This window comes from Taudactylus pleione, unplaced genomic scaffold (assembly GCF_031769625.1).
Source record: "Taudactylus pleione unplaced genomic scaffold, aTauple2 ptg000122l, whole genome shotgun sequence".
Lineage (NCBI taxonomy): Eukaryota > Metazoa > Chordata > Amphibia > Anura > Myobatrachidae > Taudactylus > Taudactylus pleione.
The window spans coordinates 14,103,215-14,130,617 of NW_028284524.1; the positions used below are offsets into that span (position 1 = coordinate 14,103,215).

General features: G+C 47.9%; 1 long non-coding RNA gene across 1 annotated transcript; it reads right to left on the reverse strand.

The window, feature by feature from the left end:
• Nucleotides 1–1,330: 1,330 nt before the first annotated feature.
• Nucleotides 1,331–19,951, reverse strand: LOC148524084 (uncharacterized). Its single transcript, XR_015878400.1, has 3 exons — nt 19,861–19,951; nt 2,513–2,661; nt 1,331–1,484 (listed from the first exon to the last, which is right to left on the reverse strand). It is a non-coding gene; the product is annotated as an uncharacterized LOC148524084 (long non-coding RNA).
• Between the last annotated feature and the right edge of the window lie 7,452 nt (nt 19,952–27,403).

Sequence of the window (27,403 nt, forward strand, 5' to 3'; positions counted from 1 at the left end):
GAAGGATTCCGTTTGTCTCATCTTCATCTAAGAGGAGAAACCTTGATATAATATAACATTAGCTCATTATTTAATAACGAAGGTTAGGATGTTTTTGGTAAACTATAATTAATTTCACTTTATCTGTAAAACTTTAACTTGTCTTAATGGCAGGCCTAGTTCTTTGTTAATCATCATCTTTTCCTGGAATTTCCTGTGAACTTTTTTAACAGTAACTGCTTCTGTGTTGGGTACAGCATAGCTCCCAACATTGACCTGCCGCTAATTGGGACCCATTGTGATTATCTCACATTGGGGTATAGTTAAGTCACATGGTTGCATGGACACACTATGTGTGGAAGTGCCACATCGAATGCGGGCAACACTGGTGAGGGGACACATCTCACAATTTTCTGGCAGTCAGGGCAATGGTAGCGACTGGCAGGACGACAAGACAGACCCCGCGAATCGGGGCAGTTGGGAGTTCAGGTACCACTTTAGCCAGTTTAACATTGGATTTTCAGGAGAAAAAAAAACAGTAAAATGATTTTTGCCTATAACTATTACTTAAGTTGACAGCTCCTACACCTGCTGTGAATAATAATTTTTTTGGAATGAGAAGTGATTTAAAGGGAATGGGATTGAAATGCTGGCGATGGATGCCCGACAGGATCAAGATCCCGACAGGGGCAGGTATGTAACCCTAACCCTCCCTTAGTGGTGCCTAAACCTAACCATCCTCCTTAGTACCTAACCCTAACCCCACCCAAACTGCTCCCTAAACCTAACACTCCTGGGGGGGTGCCTAACCCTAACCTCTCCCTGGGGGTGCCTAACCCTAATCCCCCTCCCTCAAAACCTAACCTCGCTAGACTCTCTAATCCTAACCCTCCCCTAGGGCTAACACTACGCTAAGGGCGCCCCAGACTTACCTTAGTTCAGAATGGTGTCCTCGGGATTATGATAGATGTCTATCATAAATCCCTAGCCGGCATTCCGCTGTCTGGATTGTGACCACTACATGACTACAGTACATCCCGGTTTAAAGACATTGATGCTTTAAAATTTATTTTGAACCATTTTATGAGTAGTGTTGATGTGTTCATTGGTGGGTTTTTATGTCTGAAAATGCAGGAAGATGTACGTAGTCACGGAGAACACTGACTCTGATGACCAATCTACACAATTAACATTGACAATTTTCACAGAGAAAAGTGAAATGGAGCAACAGTGTAAATAAATGTTGTCATACAAACTTTCAATTAAACAATTCAGAACCCAAAAATCAAGCGATTAAAGGTAATACCCCTTTATCAAGCTGAACCAATCCTGAAGTGTAATGGTGCCCGCACCGCATCTGCCCATGGTGACATGCGCCGCCATGGCACAATTGATGATGTGCCACACAGCAGAATGGATGATGTACTCTCTTTGCATCATGGGGCATACCGCGCATAACATCATGACGACTTGTCTCCAATCCAAGAGAAGCGGAGCTGCTCGGCCTTGCCAGTAAAGAGAAAAAGAACAGATTTAGAGAAGAAGAATATAGGAAAAATAAAATAAAAATGGAGGAGCAGGTTAGAAAGAAAGAAGATAAAATTAAATTTCGATTTGTAGGTCCTTAGGTAGCAGGAGATAAGAAATATAGCATTTATTTAGTGACAAGATCTCCCCAACTCGAGTGTGGAGATCTACTACAATATGTTTTGTTTTAAGCAACTAGCAGTATTTAGATGCTTTCATATATTGACTTATACCAGGGGTGGCCAACCAGTCAGAGGTAAAGAGCCCAAAAATATCTGTAGGTATGTCAAAGAGCCGAGAGCATGTGCTCACTGAAGGCACACCTGCAAAAAGGGGTTTATCCTTGTGCCAGCTAGGCCACACCCCTAGTATGATTTTTGAAGGAGGATGTAAAAGCACATGTACACAATCACCGTGGAGGTAACTACTAAATGGCCAGAAAAAGCCAGAACAATATAAAAAAAATTGCAAAAAACAGATCCACATAAAATACACTGAAACAAGCCAGATCCACATAAAATACGCTGAAAAAGCCACATCCACAAAAAATACATTGAAAAAAACAGATTCACATAATACAATCCTCCTATGTGTCACTCCAGCCTCTCCATGTGTCAATCCAGCACTCCAGGTCCCTCTCATGCCACTCCAGCCCCCCATTTGTCACTCCAGCAGCCCCTCCATGTGTTACTCCAGCAATCCCCATGTGTCACTCCAGCCTTCCATTTGTCACTCCAGCAGACCCTCATGTCTCACAACAGCAGCCCCTCCGTGTGTCACTGCAACAACCCCCATGTGTCACTTCAGCAGGCCCTCGTGTCACTCCAGACGACCCTCATTTGTCACAACAGCAGACCCTCATGTGCCACTCCAGCCCCCCCTCTCTCCCCGGGCCGCTCCAGTCCAGCCAACTTTCCCCACACTCCCTCCCACTCAACGGACCACTCCAGCTCCCCACATGTCACAAATAAAATTAAAAAACATAAAAAACCCTCACAGCTTTTACCTTGTTGCGGACTGTCTGTGTCACATAGATAGGCTCTGGCGTCTGTGACTGCGTCCTCCTCGTGGCTGCAGGTTCAGTCGCAAGTTGCCCATACATGCCTCCAGAGCGGAGCAGACTGCTGCAACAAAGGACAAGCCTCCTCTGAACAGCTGCACGCCCATCAGAGTAGGTAGTAAGTGTCAGTCAGGGGAGCCGCATCAGGACAATGGAAGAGCCGTATGTGGCTCAACAGCCACAGGTTGGCTACTGCTGACTTATACAAACTTTTTAGTTTGTATATTTATGTTGGTTAGTTAGAGATAGAGCTCAAAGCTATTATCTATATATTGTAGAGAGTAAAGCTGTATAATATGCTAGGGAAAATTAAAATACATAACTAATTATATAAATACTGAGCTAAAAAGTACTGATTCAAGCTATAAAGATAAAGCAATATAGTATGAAGTCATGTTCAAGTCAATACATCTCAAGGTGGACAATCTCTTTTCCAGGGTTCATGTACCATTTTTTGCTGTACTATATAAATTGTCTGGCATACTTTTTCTTGCATAAAAGAGACTAGCTGATGTGCCCGCTTTGACCCGGGTGGACCATAGATATTTACTATTTCCATTTGCTTCATCCCATTTTAGCTTAACTTATATGCTTAGGGCCTGATTCAGAGCCGGACGCAAGTGGCTGCTCGTTCGCTCCGAGCGATGTTTGCCCAACTGCGCATGCGTACGGATCATAATACGCATGCGCGAACCACTCAGTGCGGCCGAAAATCGTGTGCTCGCAAAATAGCGAATGCCTGCTATTTTGAGTGACAGGAGGAGGTGTATGTGGGTGGTAACAGGGGAAGGTGCTTGAAAATGGGGAGTGGAGATCCGATCGCAGGCGTGCTTAAAGGTCAAAACGGGCGTTTTATGGGTGTGCATAATTAAAACTTCAGCGTCATTGACAACGTCACGGGGTTTTTTTTTGCCAGAACTGCTCGCAAAATTGTGGTAGCAAAAACCAACCACAGGAATAGCGAGCAACTCATACCCTGTTCGATGTACTCGATTAATCTAATAAATAGCGGACATGACGTAGGATGCGAGCGGCCAGGGGGCGTATTTTCCCAAAAAACGACCGCAAGTTTTGTACGCTCGTTCAGACCTAGAGGCGTGAACAGACCGCAAACAGCGAACGGTTCATTTGAATAGCCACCCCTATTTTCTTGACGAGCGAGCACAAATAGCGTCCGGCTCTGAATCAGGCCCTTAGTTCATTTCCTCCTCGCGGGGAAAACTTCATCACCAAAACTCTCATAGAGTTCAACATTGTGGTAAACCTCGAAGACGCCAGCCACCACCAGTTCACATAAACCACCATAAGCAAAGGGTTGGGACGTGTTAAAGAGGTACTCAGTAGATCTGGTGTAGTTGTCCCCCTCACTGTTGTGGAACATGAAGGAGAAGTTCTCCCAGTTGTCCATCATGTTCATCACGATTAGCTCACGCACCTCCCTAGCCATTAGCTGAGTGTCATACATGAGATAGGAGAGGGACCGGAACAGGCATTCTCCATCTCCTTTGATGGGGACAACATTGTAAGACACCATCTCCCCAATAACATTCCAAAACAGAATTACCAAGTTCGAAATTCAAATTCGCAAATCAAGTGAAGTACCGTATTACAATATTACAATACAAATTAGGGTAAGTTTCAAGTGAATTTTTTTTAAATTGTATAGGAAGTCTACTACGATCAACCCCTACCTGTGGCATGGGTGATTGTAATAAAAAATCTGATGAGAACTGGAATGGCTAAATAGTATCTTTATTGGGTAATGTTATACAATATATATATGTATATATATATATATAGCGTTCCCACTAGGCTGTTTTGGCGGGGCGCGGCGCCCTGCCCTCCTTCTGGAGGGCAAAAAGCACCCTGCCCTCCAGGAGGAGGGCAAAAAGCGCCCTGCCCTCACAAGCCTGCGGGAGCCGTTCTCACCCGCGGGACGCAGTGTCCCGCGGGTGGAGAAACATGCGGTGACCCTGTCACCGCCGGAGAATAGACGCCGGGCGCATGCGCCCGGCATCTAGTCTCCCTGTCTGCAGGGCTTGGGGGCTGCCCGGCGTGTCCGTAAGTGCCGGGCACGCCCCCAAGAGTGACGAAGAGAGGACGCGTCTTATAGACACGCCCCCTTTTCCGATGACCACGCCCCCTTCTCGGTCGCGTGCGCGCCGAATGCGCGCGCACGGGCATGCCCTCTCTAGCTCCGGCGCCCTGCCTCCCGCCGGAGCTAGAGGGAACACTATATATATATATACACACACATAGTCAGGTGCATACATTTGCAGTAGAGGCCTGGCAGAGCATCACCAGGGATGAAACCCAGCGTCTGGTGATGTCTATGCGTTCCAGACTTCAGGCTGTAATTGTCTGCAAAGGTTTTGCAACAAAGTATTAAAAAGTGAAAGTTAGATTTAGGATTGTTTAGTTTGTCCCATTAATTAATTACGTTATTGGTTTTTAAACAAAATGTTACACTATATATGTTTCATCTGGCTCTGTTTGAGCCTCTACTATTAAGGTTTCCAGATATTTTGGAGTCCCGGGGCCATCCCACCGCATGGAACCCCAGTAAAAGAACTACAGATAAGCCTAAAAGTTTTATTATCTGGTACGCACATTTATACTTGAGCACGTGCACCATTACTTTAAAGTTACTACACTATCAGGCGCATGTTCTTTCCAAACTTCACTTCCAGATCACATTTGTCCTGATTGCCATTCGGGAACACGGGAAGACTGCTGCCACCTTCACCAGAAGGATCAAAGTGTCACATCTGTTAGCACGAAATTAATTTTACATATTTATAAAGAATTTCCCACACCGCAGTGCAAAATTGTCTGAAACTTGAACCAATGCGCCGTTCTATAAACCCTCTACATATATATATATAAACACATATGTGTTTACTCACGAACAGTGTATACAATGTTTTATAGCAACACAACAGGGTGTGAGGAACAAAAGAGTTTCCGCAGTGGATAGAGAACTGAACAATGGTGTCCTCTGGTCTAAGTTTAAACAGTTCCTGTAGTATAGGAGAAAGTCACTGAATCTTCATAGAGCTGCTGGGCATCTGTGTGCCTTAAAGTTTCTGTGTATGTGTCGTGGTAAGTATAATCTCCAGGTGGACGAATGGTGGTCGCTACCCGGTAGGAATTTTTTACAAAGAAAAAAAAAGTTTAAAGGGGTCTATGTACTAAGCCTTGGAGAGAGATAAAGTGGATGGAGATCAAGTACCAACCAATCAGCTGATAACTGCCATTTTTTAAATACAGCTTGTAAAGTGAGTTAGGAGCTGATTGGTTGGCACTTTATTTCTCTCCAAGGCTTAGTACATAGACCCCAAGTCCTTAGCAGTGGCAGCTCCAATTTAGACAGGGGAGCCACACCAACTGCCACCCCAAGTACTGCTAAACATCACTGGCAGTTGGTGTGGCTCCTCTATTGAATATTGGACTGCGCTGGAGCCGCTACTTGTCCCAGACAATGAGCTTACAGTCCCGCAGCACTTGGGTCATGTTGCTTTGTCACTCAATCACCTAGGTTGAGAGGAGACATTTTACCCCTTTTCAGCCCCTTAGAATTAAAATAAAAAAAAACTGCATGCTTAGTTGGTGCATAGGTCATGGAAGCAATATGCTCCCCGAATTTCATGATTCTAGGTCCAGGGGTTTGGGCGGAGCGCTGATAAGTCAGAGAGTTAGGACATTTGTTTATATATATTAAAACAAGAGATATGGTAAGAACTTACCTTTGTTATCTCTGTTTCTACAAAGTCCATTGGGTCCACAGGGTTGACCTTGGGGTATAGCTGGATCTGGATCCACGGGCACCACGCAGTTAAAGCTTTTGCTGCTCCCAGGATGCACTTGGGTCCATCCTCCTCTATACCCCGCCCCCGAGCCACAGGCACCTCAGTTGGTAAGCAGCCAAGGCCGGAGGAGGAGACTAAACAGAGAGAAAGAAGACTGGAACACACAAGAAACCATACTCACAGAAATGGGAGACGGAAAACCGGTGACCAACAACACAGCCCATTTGAAGCCAGGTGCGTCAGGGCGGGCGCCCTGTGGACCCTATGGACTTCGTAGAAACAGAGATAACAAAGGTAAGTTCTTACCATATCTCTTGTTTTCTACTTCAGGGGGTCCACAGGGTTGACCTTGGGGATGTCCCAAAGCAGTTCAACTAAGGGCGGGGACGCTCCTGTGCAGAAAGGAGAATCCTGCGCCGAAGGATGCATCCTGAGAGGCAAAGGTGTCAAACACAAAAAACCTCAAAAACATCTGAATGGAAGACCAAGTGGCTGCCTTGCACAGCTGAACAGCGGAGGCACCACGTCTAGCAGCCCAAGAAGGACCCAAAGACCGAGTGGAATGAGCCTTAACAGAGGCTGGAACAGGTAAACCTTCCTGTATATAAGCTTTCCTAATAACAGAACAAAGCCAACGGGCTAAAGTTTGTTTGTTGGCAGGCCAACCCCTCTTATGAAAACCAAAGAGGACAAACAAAGAATCGGACCTACTAACAGAAGCAGTCCGATCAACATAAATTCTGAGAGCACGGACAACGTCCAACGAAGCCTCGCCAGCTGTAAGATAAGGGGACTGAAAAGCTGGCACCACCAGTTCCTGATTGATGTGGAACTTAGAGACAACTTTAGGCAAAAACTCAGGACGAGGGCGAAGCACTGCTTTGTCCTGGTGAAAAATTAAGAAGGGGGGACTACAGGAAAGTGCCCCCAACTCGGATACCCTCCTGGCCGAAGCAATTGCCAGGACAAAAACAGTCTTAAGTGTTAACCACTTGAGGTCAACCGACTCGAGAGGTTCAAAAGGAGGTTCCAGCAGGACCCGAAGAACCACCGCCAAGTCCCACGGAGCCACTGGAGGCACAAAGGGAGGCTGGATTCTAAGAACACCCTGGAAAAAGTTGTGAACGTCAGGCAGTGTAGCGATTCTACGTTGGAACCACACAGACAGAGCCGATACATGAACCTTCAGGGAAGCAAGATGTAAGCCCAGGTCAAGACCTGACTGCAGAAATGCCAAAATCCAAGAAACCCTGAACACCTGAGGATGAAAGTTTCTGGACTCACACCACTGAAAGTAAGTGTCCCACACTCTGTGGTAAATCCGTGCAGAGGCAGGTTTATGCGCCCTCAGCATGGTACTGATGACAGAGTTTGAAAAGCCCTGGGACCTTACGACGGCTGTCTCAAGAGCCACGCCGTCAAAGACAGCCGACCTAGATCTGGGTAAAGGCAAGGCCCCTGAGACAGCAGGTCCCGACGCTGAGGCAGAAGGAACTGGGCATCTACGGACAAGCTCCTGAGATCGGAGTACCAAGGACGTCTGGGCCACACTGGAGCCACCAGCAGAAACGAGCCCCCGTCCTGTTTGATTTTTCTTAGTATCCGAGGTAACAGGGAGATTGGAGGGAACAGGTACGCTAGGTGAAATGTCCATTTCACTGACAGCGCATCCACCAGGCTTGCGCCTGCGTCCCTTGTCCTTGAGCCATACACGGGTAACTTGCAATTGTGCCGGGAGTCCATCAGGTCCAACTCCGGCAGTCCCTATTTGTCTACGAGAAGTTGAAACACCTCTGGGTGAAGCGACCATTCCCCGGGATGCACGTCGTGACGGCTGAGGAAGTCTGCCTCCCAATTGAGGACTCCCGGGATGAAGACTGCCGAGATTGCTGGAAGGTGGCACTCTGCCCAAGCCAGGATCTGAGACACCTCCGACATTGCAGCTCGACTGCGAGTTCCTCCCTGGTGATTGATGTACGCCACCGTGGTGGCGTTGTCGGATTGCACCTGAACTGCCCTTCCGTGAAGAGCGGTGCCTGACGACAGCAGAGCCCTGTACACGGCCCGCTGCTCCAGCACGTTTATGGGAAGAACTGCTTCCTCCGCAGACCAATGGGACAATGAGCTGGTCACTGCCCCCCAACCCGGAGACTGGCATCTGTTGTGAGCAGAACCCAGTCCGGGATCCAAAAGGGGCGACCCTCGATGAGATGAGCTGGCTGAAGCCACAAAGCTAGAGACTGGCGCACTTCCGAGGACAAGACCAGCGTCTGGGATCGGATCCGGTGAGGTAACCCGTTCCATTCCTATAGAATCTGCCCCTGCAGGGGCCTGGAATGAAACTGGGCAAATTGCACCATGTCGAATGCCGACACCATGGACCCTAGGACTCTCATGGCCGAGTGGACCGACACCCTGGCACTGCTCAGGCAACTGTGTATCCACAGTTGTAGGGTGGACACCTTTTCCGGAGTCAGGAAAATCCTTTGCTGACGAGAATCCAGAAGGGCTCCCAAATGAACCATCCGTTGTGATGGGATCAGAGATGACTTCTTCCAATTTATCAACCACCCGTGTGCCTGAAGACAAGCAATGGTCAGGTGGAGATGTCGAAGAAGTACCTCCGGGGAGCTGGCCAGCAGAAGAAGATCGTCCAGATACGGCAGCAGCCGTATACCCTGGCCCCGAAGGTGGGCGGCCATAATAGCCATCACCTTGGTGAACACCCTCGGAGCCGAGGAAAGGCCAAAAGGCAATGCCCGAAACTGGTAGTGATGTTGCAGGATAGCAAACCTCAGATACCGCTGGTGTGCAGGTACTATGGGCACCTGGAGATAGGCGTCCTGGATATCCAGGGAGACCATGTAATCCCCGGGTTCCATTGCCCGAATGATGGAACATAATGTTTCCATCCTGAATTTGGGAACCCTGAGGTATTTGTTCAGAGACTTCAAATTCAGGATAGGGCGATGAGAACCATTGGGCTTCTGTACCAGAAACAGAGTAAATAGTACCCCGTCCCGCGTTGAGACTGCGGAACTGGAACAATGACCCCTGCTTGTAGCAAGGATTCTATAGCTACCTGAATCTGGGAAGCTTTGGTCTTGCCCAGAGAAGGACCCGTGCAAAAAAACTGGTGGGGCGGCCTGAGCCGAAAGGACAGGGCGTACCCCTGAAAGACTACTTCTCAAACCCAGGCATCCGTGGTAGTATTGTGCCAGCACTGGGCGAATTGGAGAAGTCGGCCTCCCACTCTGAGGTCCCACAGAGGGAGGCCCGTCCCATCAGGCAGTAGGTTTATCCTCCTGCTTGGAAGAAGGGCGCTGAGCACTCCATGCCTGTTTCTTGGGCTTGGGTGCGGCCTTGGTCGCTGAATGTCTCGGGAAGGACTGACCCTTGGCCTTACCTTGAACCCGAAAGGCAGAGCTCCTTACCTTGGTCGGCACTGAAGCCGAAGGAAGGAAGGCTGACTTGGATTTAGCCAAAGTATCTACTATCTTGTCCAAGTCCGGACCAAATAGTAACTCTCCATTAAAAGGCAAGGCCTCCAGACCCTTTTTAGAGTCCGTATCTGCTCGCCAAGACCTCAGCCACAAGGACCGACGAGCAGACATAGCTGCAGCCGAAACCCTAGAGGTCAGCAGGCTAGCATCCAACGACGCTTCCCCTATATAGGAAGCAGCATCCCTCATTTGCCCAATTAATGCTCTCTGGATATCCAGAGCATCTTCTGGAAATGAATCCTCCAAAGCGTTAGCCCAGCTCTCGATGGCTTTAGCCACCCACGAGATGGCCATGGACGGGCGCGCCACCACCCCTGAAAGGGAGTAAATAGATTTCAAACAGATCTCTACCTTCCTGTCCGTGGGATCCTTTAAGGAGGAGATAGATGGCAACGGCAGCGTAGCGCTCTTAATCAAACGAGTGACATGGGAATCCACCGCTGGTGGAGTCTCCCACTTCCTGCAATGAGCTTCAGGAAAAGGGTAATAAGATGCCAACCTCTTTTGAGGCTGGAATCTCTTACTGGGCATCTGCCAGGCCCCCGCCATATGATCCGTAAACTGGTCAGACAAGGGAAAGACACTCAAAGTTACCTTGGTCTTTTTAAAATTAGGGTACTTAGGGGTATCATCCTCTATATTCAGAATAGCCCGCACCACCCTAACCAATGCCGGAACATTTATGGAGGATTTAGTCTCCATCTCCTGGGCCATGGCGTCTGAGTCAGAGTCCTCGTGGACTTGTCCGTCATCTGAGGACACATCCGAGTCCAACAGCTGCGCCGTCAGAGAACTCACTACGGGACTCTTAGACGCCTTAGAGGGCAAATCACTCTTAAACATCGACTGAAAAGCCGAAGATGAGGCAGCCAAACTCTGTACAGAGTTAGAGAGGACATCCACCCATGGTGGAGGAGCCGCTTGAGGAAAACTCGGAAAAGGCACCACAGACTGCTGCGTCACAGGGGGGGACTGGACATACACAGGTAACCGCGCATAAGGACCCACAGTCTGAGACCCGGGGGGAGACTGCAATAATTGCGGAATACCCGGGGAATGGGGGATGCTAGGCTGGGGCAACACCCTGATAGGTACTGCAGGCGGAACAGCTAAACCGTCCACAATTGACGCCAGCACCTGTGAAAACATCGCCCAAGGAGGATCCTGCGACATAGGGGGTTTAGAGGGGCCAGGTACCAGCTGGCACCGCCCGCACAGACCATCCTGAGATAGTTCCTCCCTATCCACTCCTGCAGAACAGCGTCTGCAGGAAAGCAACACAGGAGCCACGGAGTGCTCAATTTCCTCATCAGACATGACACAATAAATATGCAATAAATCTGTATCACAAGGAAGAGATGTTACAACACCAGCGCACTCACAAGTATGAAACACAAACAGTCCACAATATGGCACTGAGTAGCATACAACTGTATGTGACCGACCTCACAAATACTTGATTAATATAAGTGAGGTCCACAGAAAAGCCCTTCCCCCACACACCTATCGGGCCGTAGGAGAAGAAAAGGGACAGGTATAAGCTGACAGTAAGTAGAAAAAGCACAGACAGGCAGCACTAGCAATAGTCACATACAATGCAGAGGATATGTTATATATACTCACTGCACCTTTACACTAGAATCAACCTCCCAGATTCAGTGTCTGGGAGGGCTATAGCGCTGTGTACACTGTCCTCACAGGGGAGAGGTACGCAGGGGGACCGGGTCAGCACCGCCTGGGAGATCTGCTGCATTGATGCCAATAGAAGATGGCTGCCGGAGAGCTCTGAGGAGGAGTGGCCACAGTAGGAGCAGCTCAGCGACGCCAGCACACATGAGAGAAGGCGCGCTGAGCTGAGGGGAGGAGCCGCTAAACCAGGGAAGGCTGCCTCCCCTGGCTAGTGTTTAACCCCAGGGATGCCGGTTCCCTTCTGGTCCTTACACCCTGGTGGTCCAGCGGTCACGTGGGGTATTCCTGTGAAGGGGGAGCCCGCCGCCGCTGTCCACCGGCAGCAATAGACTGCATTTTCCCCGTGAGCAACGGAAACAGCGCTGCTCACGGCTTACCTTGTCCCCGTGAGCCCGGCAGCAGTCAGTGGGAGGTCCCGGAGCCACGCTAGTACTGACTCCGGGGTCCCGCTGCGATCCCCAGATCAGTACTGGCGTCGCAGCGCCAGCGGGGATGTTGGAGCGGCAGCTTGGACGTCCAGATGGACAGTCTGATGCTGCCGCTCTAAAGATAGAAAAAATAAATAAATAAAATATTTTTTTTAAAAATTAAAAATAAGCTTAGATGCTGCTACTGCAGCCCCACTGCACCAGGGTGACCCGACTCCGGCCGGGCACCAACTAAACATGAGGCCTGTGGCTCGGGGGTGGGGTATAGAGGAGGATGGACCCAAGTGCATCCTGGGAGCAGCAAAAGCTTTAACTGCGTGGTGCCCGTGGATCCAGATCCAGCTATACCCCAAGGTCAACCCTGTGGACCCCCTATGGACCCTGAAGTAGAAATATAAATGCTCTTGGGTAATATGCCTTACAAACAAGGAGGATTTGAAAATTTGCACAAGGGGTTCCACGAAATAACTGCAACAGTTTTAAACACATAATGGCTGATTCTGAGATGAGACCAAAAATAAAAAGAAAGTAACACTAGACGATGTGCTGTATGAATGAATGATATTGGTGAAAGATATCAGTTGAACTCTCTAGTGCAGGACAAACGATATTGGGTGTACACACTGAAAGATATCTTTAAAGATATCTTTCAGTGAAGTCATCCTGCCACATCTCTGAACAGGCAATTCTTGACAATAACGTTAGACTGGCCTGCGTGTGCAGACGACAAAAGACATCGTTAACGACCTGCGGGAGCGCGCATCGTTGGTCGTTCACTGCATACACACTGAACGATATAGTTATTGTCATATCGTTCAGAAAAATCGTCTAGTGTGTATGCGTCTTAACTGTATACCTGGACAACCATGTTGCAATGCAAGGTGTGCAAGTAAATTTATTATTTTTGCATGAACGGTAAATACTGGCTGCTCTTGCATGTAGCCCACAAATGCTGGACAGTCACATGCTGTTTTTTTTACTCAACAATTTAGATTTGAATTTGGACACACCCCTCTCAAATATCAATCTCTGCACATTTTAAATCTGCTCCAACTGCAGTGCAGCATGGGTTTGCAAGGTGCAAAGTTGCTTGCTCATTTTTGCCTCAGTCTGGCAGCCACGCCCACCAAAGGGGGCGTGCTGTCACTCAACATCGACAGCACGCCCCCTTTGGTGCGAGACCCAGAGCGATGGAGAGCCCGTCACTCGTCGGGTCTCTCGCATGCGCACGACGGAGCTCCCTCCGTCGTGCGCATGCGCAGTAGGGCAACATCGACCCGCTTGCGAGCGTCCCGCGCTCGCGAGCGGGTCTGAATGACCCCCAGTGTCAGATGTAAGCCAAAATAATAAGTGTGCATTTGATATCTTGTTTTATTTATTTGATAATTTATGTTGCAATTATGTTTCCATTTAATATTCTTGCTGAATATATTAGAAATTGGATTATTGTGCCTTGAATATTCATTTATGACAAAGTTCTTACTTGTACTGTCACTTCTGGGTCTATTTTGCACATACTGCTCCCTATCTACAATATGGAATTCTCCCGACCGAGTTGGGTATGAAATCCCGGCACTCGGGATGCCTGCTGTCAAAAGACAGTGGCATCCCGATGCTGAGAATCCCGACAAGGGAGAGGTAAGTACCCTAACCCTCCTGTTGTGCACACTCCCTACCCCGCACCCTAACCCTCGCCGTTATTGCCTAAACCTTGCCCTCCCCCTTACCTCCCCACTCCTGTAGCCTAACCCTAAACCCCCCGGGGTGCCTAAACCTAACCCTCCCCCCCTGCGGCTCAGACCTAAGGGCTCCCGCTGTACTTACCATCAGCATCCCGGCTGTTGGGATCCCGGTATCGGCATCTCCCCTCTTGTTGGGATTCTGGCGCCGGTGTCTTGTCCTCGGTTTGGGATTCCAGCTCCGGGATTTTGTCACCTGGCATGCCAATGGTCGGCATTTTAACTGCATCCCCTCCCTATCTACAGGATGGAATTCTCCCTGAAAAACTTTAAACGGGCTCTCAAGACCCACTTTTTCAAAAATGCCTTACATCTCTCATCCTAACACTCTGTCCCATGCTCACTATCTGCCCCATCTGTGCCTCCCGTCTGTCTATCCCTACCCTTTAGAATATATGCTCTCGCGAGCAGGGCCCTCTTCCCCCATGTGCTCTTCCTTCCCTTACTATTACTTACAGAACCTAACCCTTGGATTCTGCCACCCTGCTACTTATTTGAGTGATATGACCGCTGTTGTAGCAATGTTTATATACCATGTACTTGTCCCGCAATGTCTTGTTCTGTGATACTGCTTTTACATCTAAATCCTGGGTCTGACCCGAGATTTGTTACACAGTTCCAAAACGGATCAGACCAAGGACAGACCTTTTCCACTGCGGTGCTGATCCAGATTATTCCCAGTTTGGCGCCGTTCACACTGCTCACGTGTGCAGTGGAACACTTCTCCCGGCGCTTGGAGATGACGAATGACCCAGGGTTCCCGTTTACACTGCAGGGTTTCACGGGTTGTCACTCGACCCAGGAATCCAGCCCTGGCCCCTTTTACACCTAGGAGCAACCCGGGTTAACCCTGCAACCTGGGTTTTAGCTCTGGTGTAAAAGGGGTATAAGTCACTCTTCGCTTGTGCTGCTCAATTGTTTATGTATTTTGTTAGGCGCTGCAGAACCCTTGTGGAACCATATAAAGGATAATAATAATTTATTAGGAAACAAAACTATGTTGCTAGAGAAATCCATATATTTTTCTTCTCCATATTTAACAAACTGAAAACAGTGGAGACATCACTAATTTCTCCACCTTTTCATTGTTTTCTTTGCATACCAGTGAAGCGTGCTGTCCCTATAGCATGTAATGTGAACTAAGCACATACCTTTAATTCTGCTTTCCACCGACATAGAAGAGCTGCTGGCCACGCTTCCTGAAGCTTGAATGACACAATGTATGCGCATGCGTGACTTGGCCCATGCGCACAATACTAAACTTCACTGAATAAGTCTCACATTTGCGAATGACTGGTTAAAAACAGCATCACTGGCCACAGCTGTTTTACACAACAACTGTCCAAGAAGGGCGGATTAAAGCCTCATGGGGCCCCAGGCAAAATAGTCGTTTGGGGCCTATATTTATATATATAAAAATTGCACATTCTACTAACGCAGTCACTTCAGCCTGCTCCGTCTCACCCCGTCTGACTCTTCCATCTAAGTCGCAGGTGGCAGGTGGTAGGAGCCGATGTGGGGGGCTTCTTTGTTTTATGTTCTTTACCTGCCTGATTTCCTTTACTCCTCCTCCTGCACTTACCTCAACATTTTAACTCCCTAACCCCACTACTTGTTACCCATCTTTACATCTGCCTCTCTAACTGCATTTCCTTCACCACTCTCCTCCTTTTACACGTGCATCTATATTTTACCTACTCCCACTTTACCTACATTCCCTATCCAGTTCCTCTTTACCTGGTGACTTCCCCCCACTTCCCTCACCCCTATTCTTTACCTCACTCATTCCCTTCACCTGCCTAATTCCATTCTCTCACCCTCTTTAACAGCATCAGTAGTTTTAGCTTCCCAACATGTACCTGCCTTATTCCCTTCAATCCTCTCCATCATCCTTTTCACCCCCTTCCTCTTTCCTGCCCCCTTCAACTTTACCTCATCCACTGCCTCCTGCTCTCTTCACCATACACAAGCTTCTCACCTCCATCAGTGTCGGTGTAACCAAACCAGCTCTGGTCTCAGAAAGGGTACCCCAGTGTGCACCCCTGACATCGCTGCCTGTCTTACGCAGGCGCACACGCTCCACCCCGTCTCCATCTGAGCCAAGTGGGACCAGGGACAGGTGAGACTCAGGAACAGCCAGCATAGCAGCAGGGATTCGGAGTGGAGGGTAGGATGTCGGGTGGGACTCCTTCTCTTACTGCCCGGACAAAGCTGCGGCACTGCCTCACTTGTCACTTCTCCCACGTTGGGAGAAGTGCCAAGTGAGGCAGAGTCGCAACTTTGTTCGGGCAGCTAGAGAAGGAAGGGGGCGGGACCTCCCTCCAACTTGGATCGGGAGGGTCCTCTTTTTCCAACTGGCTGACCTGGCTGTCCCACACACACACTGGCACTGGCAGATGGCGATGCCACATATGAACCCCTGCCTCAACTCACCTCTGTACCTCCGCACCAGTCACACTATCCATCCCTCCCGTGCGCCCTTTAATATGGAAAAAAAAAAATGTTGATTCTAATACCGGTGCAGTTACAGGTTTGCTCCCTAGGAGCTCCCTGGCCCTAACGGCCGCCTGTACCACCTTGTGGATAATCCGCCTCTGTGTACAAGTCATGAATAGTGCTGAAAGGAGGATGCAGATAACATAAAAAAACATCAACAATTGTGTACACAAGAATGGAAAATTTTGTAACGTAGACTTAATTTTCACAACGCACATCACCAAAAACAACCATAATAGCACGCCATTCAGAGGATACTTAGAAAACAGGTTAGGGAGCTTGCCCACCCATTAATTGGGGAGGATGAATTACCTGTGTGGTTGGAGTGTTTACTTTCTTCATTATATATATATATATATATATATATATATAAAAGAAGTAATGTGATCATCTGATAGGCGACCAATATGCTATAAAAGTGCTAATGCATAGATAAATAAATTAATAAAATATAATGAACATGGAGATATATAAAAGTGCTACAATGAAATAACTAATATATGTAAGTTTGTCTAGGAATAGATAAAAGCACATAAATACACAATAGGTAAGAATGATGAAAAAATTGCTAATACATAAAGGATAACATGGAAAATAATTAAAAGAATGAATAAAAAGACTGGATAGCGATCAAGATAAAAAAGGAGGGTATCAGCATATCTGAGTAAAAGAGGAGTTAGAGTTCATATGGAAAGAGACTGCTACTTCCAATGCGTTTCGTCCTATTATATATAATAGGGTTGAGGAGAAAAATGGCACAAAATAAAAATATATCTAGGGGTTGAGAAGAAAAATTGCACAAAAAAATTTAAATATAGAGATGGGTGGTATATCGGCAAAAATCCATACAAAATGCTAAATAGTGCTTTGAGGGCATTACAGCACAACATCAATAATAAAAAATAAAAGAGTTTAGAAAATGGCACCAAATAACTATTATCATGAGGAAGGGTTGGTGGTTCTTCCTTTTGCTCAAGGCACTAATATGTCTATATAGGGCTCTAGATAAAGCTGATAGAATTATAAAGTCAGTGGTACTGGACAATATCCCACATATGTAATTCTATTATCGTGTATAAAACTGGCCCATTTTTACATTAAATTATATTTAATAATATGTACTCCCGACAACCTTGGCTCTTTTAATGTCATCACAAAGGATTACAGCCTATGGAGCACCAGCATACATAAAAATATAGCCTAGATATTTAGTAGAATGTGAAATATTCTGTCAAAAATGCAACATAATTATAAAGACTATGATGCATATCTGTACAAATGTCCCCTAACCTTTACTGTGCGCCTTTCATACAGTATTTTTTTTTTCTGTAAAAAGGAGTGAGCACGAAGAGATGTATTAAACAACTCTTCTGGTGCACACCATCTCACGTTTCTGACGGTGCTGCTAAGGTTGGCAATGACGTTCTGCAGCAGCCTAAATAATCACTATAGGTCTTGCATTGCTGTCTACACTATTGACACTATGGGCGGAATTCAATTCTTTATAGCCGCTATCGCGCCCGACGGAGCTATTCAATTCTTGCTCCTGTCGGGCACGATGAGCTGCCAGCGCTACATTTCAGCTCGCAGCCCCTGGGGGATGAGAGCTGAAATGTGCGAAAAGTGACATGTTTGGGCGCCCAAACATCACTTTTCGCGATCGCGCCCAGCACTTTGGTCGGGTTTAGCTGCTTTACGCGGCTAAACCTGACCTCTATGGGCGCGATCAGCGCGAACATCTTGGACAGTTGTATAGCGGCCCGCAAACTCCTGTCACTTTAGACGGGAGATGCGGCCCGCGAATACAATTGAATTCCGCCCTATGAATGGGCACTATTATAGGTAATACCTGGATTCATTTATGCGTGTCAGTATTATGGATGTTAGGGACCCACCTGGTGAAGTTCATCTTGACGTTGGCCAAACATGTGCTAAGAACATTATTTATACTCCATGTTAATTGTTAGTATTTATTAGAAGTATATTATCAGTATTCTTAAGCTGGGTGCACACGGAATGATATCGTTCAGTGTTGTCCCCTCACCTGCCAGGCTCAATGTCGTTCCCGACATTGAGCATACACACTGAACGATATCTTTCAGCGACGTCACCAGCTGCATCCCCGAACTTACAGGATCTGACGATATCGTCACATCGCCAATGAAAGATATCGTTAACGATCCGTGGGAGTGCGCATTGTTAAAGATGCCTTGCATATACACGGAATGATATTGAACGGTATGAATAACGATATTGTTCTCACTGTTGGTCCGTGTGTATGCAGCCTGAGAATGTGCACCTGCATTTTCTTTTTTTTTTCGGCACAGCCTAATCATCACAGAAAAATAAAATTACTCCAAAGCAGAGTTGTATACCCCTGGAAATATACTTATATTATACGTTTTCAGGCAAATACACCTATTATACGTGATAAGGTCGCGGCCCTGTGTGCTTTCACACCAGTGATCGCGAAAACAGGGCTGCATATCAGGGATTTTTTTTCACCTGCCTCGGGCAATTGAATAGCTCCCAGGGCTAACTGATTCCCCTCTATGGGTGTAATACCCCTTTTACACCAAAATCCCAGGTCCGACCCTGGAATTTGAACACTGGTCAATCCCGGGTCGAACTCGGCTTCAGATCCCGTTTACACTGCAACTCGACCCGGGTTATTCCCGGGTTTGCCCAGTTTACACTGAACCCGGGTAATCCCTGCTTTTCTCTATAGAAGTCATTAAAAATGGTCTGTTTTAAAATCTGACAAAGATGGTCACAAAAGGCAACAAAAGAGAGGGGTGGGGACTGATTACAGCATTGCTACAGGCTGCAGTTCTGGCTGTGGCAGGCTGTGTATCAGCCTGCATTTGTGGCTGCTGGTCAGGCTGTGGTGCAGGCTGCAGTTCTGGCTATGGCAGGCTGTGTATCAGCCTGCATTTGTGGCTGCTGGTCAGGCTGTGGTGCAGGCTGCAGTTCTGGCTATGGCAGGCTGTGTGCCTGCCTGCTTTTGTGGCTGCTGTGGTGCAGGAGGTTAGGCAGGCAAGCGATGGCTTCATGTGCGTCTCTCTCTGCAGGGCACTGACAAATTACATAATCTGCCGGTGCCCCAGTAGCTCCAATCAGCATCTTTCAGAGCTAGCCGGGTCAAATAAGCAGGGTAGCACCCGTTTACACTGCCTCATGACCGGGAACCCGTTTTCAACCCTGCTCTCAACCCGAGTAAAATTGCCCGGTAAATCGACCCGGGTTATTTTTTTGGGAGCCGTTCACACAGAGCCTCAACCCGGATCGACCTGGCAATAACCCGGGTTATTTGTTTGGTGTAAAAGGGGTATTAGAGAAATCCTTCCCAAAAAACATTTTGTCACCAAAGGGCCACATTTTTATGAACTTCAATTGTTATCTTATAGATGAAAATGTCACATATTCAACCTAGGCTCAAAACAGCTATTAAATGACCAATAATGTGAGTCCCAGAAAGTGGCAGCATTACCAGTTGCAGCTAGTGGAATACCTAAATTGTGGGATGGTAGAAGTGGCACTATTGGTGTGTATTGCCCCTTTAAGAGTTCTGGCATTCTTCACAAAAACAAGTAGTGTGATGAGGAACTAGTAGTAGTAGATTCCTCTAACCTCATTGCTCGGGGGGTGTCCTGTTCTACCCCGGCCTCACTGTCAGGGGTTATATGAGAGGGGAGCACGACCGGTCTCTGGGGCCCCAGCAGCCTCCAGGGAAAGGTTTTTTTTACTTAGCTCCAGCCTGGAGAGAGGTTTGCAGTAGGGGGGCCTAGAAACCGACCAGGGAGCGTCTGCAAAGTGTCGTCCCCATGCTCAGGCGCAGGGCGGGAGATAAACACAAGAGGTTGTGACAGTAGGTGAGCCCCGGCCCCTCCCGCGGCCTCAACACTGACAGCCCTTGGCATCTGCCTGCCAAAGACTAGAGCAGAGCTCACATGCCAGGGGCTGGCTGCAAAGTATGAATGCCTTGCTACCCTGCACAGCGCGGTGACGGGGTCCACTCTCCCTGGCTATACATAGGCAGCGGGATGCAGTGATACATGCTCTCTGCTGCTGCCAGGAGCATTGTTGCAATGTAAAAAGTATGTGAGGTTAGCAGTGTAGCCAAGCAGTTCACAATTCACATGCAACAGTCTGTTCTGCCATCTGCAGGGATGCAACATCATCTGCCCTGTGCAGTCATGCAGTTAGTGTTATAGTCCACCCATCTGCTAATTCTGCACATGCAGCTCTATTTTTCCTTAGTATATTGGGAGAGGGGGTGCTGGAGATGTACTAAGCCTTGAAGAGCGATTAAGTACCAACCAATCAGCTCCTAACCTTTACAGCAGTGATTGGGAACCTCAGGCCCGGGAGCCGTATAAGGCACCCTGCAGCCAGAATCTATGCAGCAGTGCCGCCTGGAGCGTCCTGCGGACACTTCAGACGGTCACACCACTGCCCTTACAGCTCCCGTGGCCCCGACCCTTGTGATGGCACACGGAGGGGGTGTGGCCTGCATTGGGCCCAGGAATAATGTTATATATATATATATATATATATATATATATATATCAAAATGGCCCTCAGCAGATAAAAGGTTCCCCACCCTAGCTTTACATGCTGTGTTTGAAAAATGTCAGGAGCTGATTGGTTGGCACTTTACCTCTCTTCAGTCTCCAATGCTTAGTACAGAGGTTACCAGATATAGGCCCTGATTCAGAGCCGGACACTCTGACAGAGCGCGCTCTCTGAATCAGGGCCGTCCTTCCTGATTTTAGAGCCGCCTCCTGGCCGCTCGCATAGCTGTGGGTGACCACCCACAGCTATAGCGAGCAGCCAAAAAGATGGTCAAGACCATCGCGACCATCTGGCTTGCGGCGAGACCCTTGTGGTAGGGTCCCATCTGCCGCAAGCCCTGGAGTGCTTTTGGCTCTATCAGAGCCAAAAGCACTCCCACTGACATCACTTGTGATGTCAGTGGGGCTGACCCCAGACGGTAAGCGTTCCCATGGAACACCTCCGTCTGGCCAGCCACGCTCACCAACGGGGGCGTGCTGTCACTCACCATCAACAGCACGCCCCCTTTGTAGCGAGACCCATAACAACGGCTTGCCCGTCGCTATCCGGGTCTCGCACATGCGCACTGGCCCAACATCGACCCGCTTGCGAGCGGGTCTGAATCAGGCCCACAGTCCTCAAGGCATCATAATAGTCCAGGTTTTAAGGAAATCCATGCTTGACCACAGGTGACTTAACTAGTACCTCAGTCAATTTGATTTAACCACATGTGCTCAACCATGGTTATCTCTAAAGGTGCATACACACACAACGATTTTTTGAACGATTATCAATAACGATATCATTTATCGTTCAGTCGTTGAAAAAATCATTCACATTCTGAGTTAAGATGAACGATTATTGGCCCTGATTCAGAGCCGGACGCTCTGACCAGAGCGCTCGCTCTGAATTAGGGCCCACCTCCATAAATATGGAGCGTCCTCCTGGACGCTCGTATAGCTGTGGGTCACCACCCACAGCCTATACGAGGGTGCAGGATGATGGTCGCGATGGTCTTGAGTTTCTCAACCGCAAGGCCAGGAATGATTTTGGCTCTATCAGAGCCAAAATCACTCCCACTGACATCACTAGTGATGTCAGTGGGGCCGGCTTCTGATGGTAGGCGCTCCCATGGGAACGCCTCCGTCTGGCAGGCACGCCCACCAAAGGGGGCGTGCTGTCAATCAACATCGACAGCACGCCCCCTTTGATCAGACACTACGAGCGAAGGAAAGTCCTTCGCTCGTCGCGTCTCGCGCATGCGCACACCATCGACCCACTTGCGAGCGGACAGCCGCTCGCGAGTGGGTCTGAATCAGGCCCATAGTTCGTGCGTGTTCACGTTTGTAGTTTGTAATTCAGTCAGACTGACCAAGTTAACGTTTTTCAGTAAGGGAATATGCAAAAATCGTTTATAGTTCAAAAAAATCGTTCATTACATTTAGTAAATGAACAATTTTAGTAAACTATTTTCGTTAATTTTTCCCTTTAAAAAATGAACGAAAATCGTTTACTAAAATCGTTCATTTACTAAATCGTTGTGTGTGTATGCAGCTTATAACCTGAACTGTTGGGGTGCCTTGAGGACCGTGTTTGGGAACCTCTGGTTTGGTACATGTACCCCTTAATGTTATACAGAGACAGGGTAGCTACATGTTAAATGGATTGGTTAAAATTGTTAGGTGAATTGGATTCATAGCTGAACAGTCTTTATTGCACTTCACGCAGGTGTTTCCGTATAAGCACTATACTAGAAAAGTATATTTGTCCAAGGAAACCCCTGTATGGCATTTTCATATAAACTAGGTACATAGGGGCTGATTGTGATTCAGACAGATCTCTTAGCACAGACGCAAATGGTGAGTTTTAGTATATAGCACATGCGTAGACGTGAATGAATTTATGCATTTTTGTATCTGTCCTATTTTGAGTCGGATGGTTCTTTGTTGGATCTGACCTTTCATGAATCTGCATTTTGGGGCAGACACTGTCCTATGACAATGCCATCGCACGGAGGTTCTGTCCTGTGGGAGTGTATCTATTCTGTGCTATTCTGAGTTGTGCATACGGAGAAGGAAAGCGTGTTTCAGATGGATCTCTTGCACCTAGATTGTTGATGGTTGAAGAAGAGCTGGATTAAGGGGGGCACAGGGGGGAAAGTGCCACTGGGTCCCTCTCTCTGGCGTTGCTGTCCGGCAGGGCCGGCTCTTGGGGTGTTCGACCAGTGCGGTTGAACAGGGGCGCCACTCCATAGAGGATGTACCCCTCCACAACATCCCGATTTCAGCAGGACAGTACTGTCCCGCAGTTCCACCCATGGGCCGAAGTGGCCCGCAGGTGGTCAAATTGGGAGGTTGGGGATCCACACCGCCGTGGCGGTGGGGGGTCCGGACCCCGGAGTAGCTGAATGGATGCTGCGCGCATGTGCTCGGCATCCATTCAGTGCAGGGAGAGGGCTGGGGGAAGCCCAGCTAGTGATGAAGTGCTGGGCTTACCCTCAGCCTGACGTTATTTGGAGGCGTGCCATGGAAGCACGCATCCAAGTAATGCCACGAAGGGAGTGTGCCCTATGGTAATTAGGTCACGCCCCCATTTTCGAGTATTGGGCGCTATTAACAGCCGGCACAGGGTGCTCCAACACTCCTCACTTTTTCATGCACTCCTCTCACATTGCATTTGGCAGTCAATTTGCAAACCTCCGCTGCGAGTACTGCGAATAGGCATTATTAATTGGATTGGAGAATTCTCGGTGCGCACATTCGTGCGAAGTCTGTGAGCTTCATTAAACAAACTCAGTACTCAAAACCAAGAACCTCTGCAATCTGGCTGGACCAATTTGCAATATGTAGCACCTATCCTTGTGTGGAATCGGTATGAAATACCGACAGATGGGATCCCGGCGGTCAGAATTCCAACGCCGGGATCCTTACAGGGTTAACATAACAACACTTGTTGGTCGGTATGCTAACCCTCCCCCTCTCCCTACCCTAACCCTCCCTCTTTGGTGCCTGACCCTAACCACCCCTCCTACTGCCTGAACTTAACCTCCCCCTCCCCGCAACATAAATGTAACCCTCCCCCCTTAGTGCCTATCCCTCCAACTAGTGCCTAACCCTCCCCCAAACTCCGTTACTTACCTTCGGTATCCTGGCAGTAGGGATGCCGACGCCGTGATTCTGACCGGCGTCAGTATTCTGGCGCCAGTAATGTAAGCGTCAGCATCCTGACCGCCGGGATGCAGAATGCATACCCCTTGTGTATCAACACCTATTTCCCTATAGATAGTAAGCTTGCGAGCAGGGCCCTTTTACCTTTACGTCTGTCTGTTAATACCCAGTTTTGTGCTATTAATGTTTCCAATTGTAAAGCGCAATGGAATATGCTGCACTATGTAAGAAACTCTATTAATAAATAATTAGCCCTACGGAAACTCGCATTAGCATAAGGCAGTAAAGCAGGCTTCTGCGTCTTCACACATAAACAGCCATTGTGCGTCCACAGCATCAGCCTATAATATTCAGGCATTGATCAGTTACAAACATACTGTAACACTGAATATATAAGTAATAAACTTATAATGTGGCCAAATAAAGGCATCTTGTCGCACTCTTCCTGGCACAGTCGGTATTGTTAGCAGATTCCAGGTTGTCGTATAACATATTACTGCTATTTTGCATTATTTTCATAAACAATGTTTTATAATGTCTCTCTAGGGCTTATTTAGCATTTGTATTTCTCTCTTACATGGATATACTTGGAAGAGGAACAAAATATTTTTAAAATGTAAAAATATACTTTATTTTACATAAAACATTTAAAGAAACACATATTACATAACACAGTCAAACATTATGTACAGCATTGCAGCACATCTGAAATACAATATTCCAATACATGACATAGAGCATATGATGTAACATCCTGCACTATACATTATGCACTGCACAATTCAGGAGGAGGAGGAGAAGAATATTTTCAATAATGTTAAGTTACTGTGATGGAAGTCACAGCAAAGAATTTTTTTTCTCATAACAAAATCATATAAGCAATTGCCTCTCTGAGGATTTTCATATGTTTCTTCTTGCTCAACATAATTCATATTTATTAAACGTTGATCTTGGTGGACCTGTGTTTTTGTTTCAATCTCACATATGTAATTATATCAATAGGACTCTATAAGAAACAAGTAATTGTGTATTACAAGCTACGGACTCACCTCATGTGCATAAATGTATAAATAAACGTACTGTGGCCGATCTTCATCTTATAATATCCTTATAATGGAATCGTAATGGTATGTAATGCTGGCTGTCGGGATACCAAACAGACTGTCAAAATACCAACAGCGGCATCCTGATGGTTGGTATCCCGACAGGGGTCGGGTAAGTATACTTGCCCTCCTCCCTTCTCCCCCCTAACCCTACCTTCTTGTAGCTTAACCCACCCTGCACCCTAACCCTCCCCATTAGCGCCTAAACCTAAGTCTCCCCCTTTCGTACTTAAACCTAACCCTCCCCCCTTAGTACCTAACCCCCCCCCAGTGGTGCCTAACCCTATACCTCCCCCCCAGGGGTGCCTGACCTCCCCCCCAAAACCTAACGTTAACCCCGCTATGCTACCTAAACTTAACCCTCCCCCCCCCCCCGCGGCTAACAGCTAAGGGTGCCCCGGACTTACCTCGTTTGGGCTTTCGTCCTTCTGGATTCAGGATTTAGATAAGGCTTCTCCTGTCGGGATTTGGACCGGCGGCATCGTGGCCATCAGTCTCATAACTTCATCCCCTTATAATTATACAATATACTATAAAAGCAAGGAATGTCAGGATCTTAGAATGCATGAGGTCTCACCAAAATTGCAAGTTTTGCAGGGCAGACCCAGGTTCAGTGTGAACGGGGCTGACCTGGGAATAACCCAGATTGAAGGCACAGTGTAAACGGGGTCTAACCTGGGTTGGAACCATGTCTGAAAACCCAGGTTGGACCCAGGTTTTTGGTGGAAAATGGGTATCAGTTTTTCTTGATTGCTGTTTGTTTCCTGTCCAGTCCACACTGACCCAGTATGATAACCCCACTCTCAATGAAGATGTGTCTGGTGGAATCTACTGGGAAAGAATTGCTATTTCCAAAACAGCAGTCAGTATTAGCAGAGCTCTCTTGTACTCAGATTACATTCCATTACTGGTGCCCTAGCTGATTGCCTAAGGGGTCATTCAGACCCGCTCGCGGCAGTACGCTCGCAAGCGGGTCGATGTTCCACCACTGCACATGCGCACGACGGAGGGAGCTCCGTCGTGCACATGCGTGAGACCCGGCGAGCGACGGGCTCTCCATCGCTCCGGGTCTCGCACCAAAGGGGGCGTGCTGTCGATGTTGATTGACAGCACGCCCCCTTTGGTGGGCGTGCCGGGGGCGTGCCTGCCAGACGGAGGCGTTCCCATGGAAATGCCTAATTTAGATACAATTTTTATATGGGGTTGTAAGATATTTATTATGTCTAGATGTGGGAAGAATTTCTTCTATTTTGCTATACCTGTAGTGGTTGTGTCTGAGATTATTATTTTCTGCCTGGTGTGTAATTAAATACAATGCCTGGATCTATAGTTGGTATACTGATGACTTAATTAGCCAATGTTGATGCCTATAATATCAACTAATCCAGAGAAGGAGCTTTCGTCCTTCTGGATTCGGGATTAAGATAAGGCTTCTCCTGTCAGGATTTAGACTGGCGGCATCGTGGCCATCAGTCTCATAACTTCATCCCCTTATAATTATACAATATACTATAAAAGCAAGGAATGTCAGGATCTTAGAATGCATGAGGTCTCACCAAAATTGCAAGTTTTGCAGGGCAGACCCAGGTTCAGTGTGAACGGGGCTGACCTGGGAATAACCCAGATTGAAGGTACAGTGTAAACGGGGTCTGACCTGGGTTGGAACCATGTCTGAAAACCCAAGGTTTTTGGTGGAAAATGGGTATCAGTTTTTCTTGGTTGCTGTTTGTTTCCTGTCCAGTCCACACTGACCCAGTATGATAACCCCACTCTCAATGAAGATGTGTCTGGTGGAATCTACTGGGAAAGAATTGCTATTTCCAAAACAGCAGTCAGTATTAGCAGAGCTCTCTTGTTGTACTCAGATTACATTCCATTACTGGTGCCCTAGCTGATTGCCTAAGGGGTCATTCAGACCCGCTCGCGGCAGTACGCTCGCAAGCGGGTCGATGTTCCCCCACTGCGCATGCGCACAACGGAGGGAGCTCCGTCGATGGAGAGCCCGTCGCTCGCTCGGTCTCGCGCATGCGCACGACGGAGCTCCCTCCGTCGTGCGCATGCGCAGTGGGGGAACATCGACCCGCTTGCGAGTGTACTGCCGCGGGGCGTGTCTGCCAGATGGAGGCGTTCCCATGGGAACGCCTACCATCTCAAGCCGGCCCCACTGACATCACTAGTGATGTCAGTGGGAGTGATTTTGGCTCTGATAGAGCCAAAATCACTCCAGGGCTTGCGGCAGCGAGACCCTACCGCAGGGTCTCCGTCGCAAGCCCGATGGTCGCGACGGTCAAGACCATCGCGGCCATCATCATGGATGCTCGCATATGCTGTGGGTGGTCACCCACAGCT